This window comes from Antrostomus carolinensis, unplaced genomic scaffold (genome assembly GCF_000700745.2).
Source record: "Antrostomus carolinensis isolate BGI_N321 unplaced genomic scaffold, ASM70074v2 scaffold13929, whole genome shotgun sequence".
In the NCBI taxonomy this organism is placed as follows: domain Eukaryota; kingdom Metazoa; phylum Chordata; class Aves; order Caprimulgiformes; family Caprimulgidae; genus Antrostomus; species Antrostomus carolinensis.
Window position 1 is genome coordinate 15,476 of NW_010336516.1, and position 358 is coordinate 15,833.

The window sequence follows — 358 nt, forward strand, 5'->3', positions numbered from 1 at the left end:
AAAACCCTTTCTTTTTTTTTTTTTTCCCTTATGCCTGACTTTACTAGGTGGCCAACCCTGAATCTGCAGCTCATGGTTCCTTGGAAATTAAACAGGCTCACAGGATCTGTGTGCTTGAGTTTTGGTTTGAAAGAGAGAAGATACCTGTGGGGTGGTGGGAGGGTGATGCTATCGGAGCCTTCCGAAAGGGCAGCTCCTGGCATAGCACTCTTGCTGTCACTCCAGGGGTCTGTCCTGTTAGGTTAGCTGGGAAAAATGTGTGTTATTAAATAAATGTAGAGCTTAGGAGGGGATTCTTGCCTAGAAATACTCCCCATGCAGCAGCACCAGCGATTTCTTCTCGCCGTTCTTCGCTGTT

The 358-nt window shown here is 46.9% G+C and overlaps 1 protein-coding gene across 1 annotated transcript in view; it reads left to right on the forward strand.

Annotated features, from left to right (window-relative positions):
- The window catches only part of NPLOC4 (NPL4 homolog, ubiquitin recognition factor), a gene marked incomplete at its 3' end in the record, with an annotated part of 25,663 nt that overhangs the window by 13,335 nt on the left and 11,970 nt on the right, over positions 1-358 (forward strand). The gene's annotated exons all lie outside the window — the stretch shown is intronic.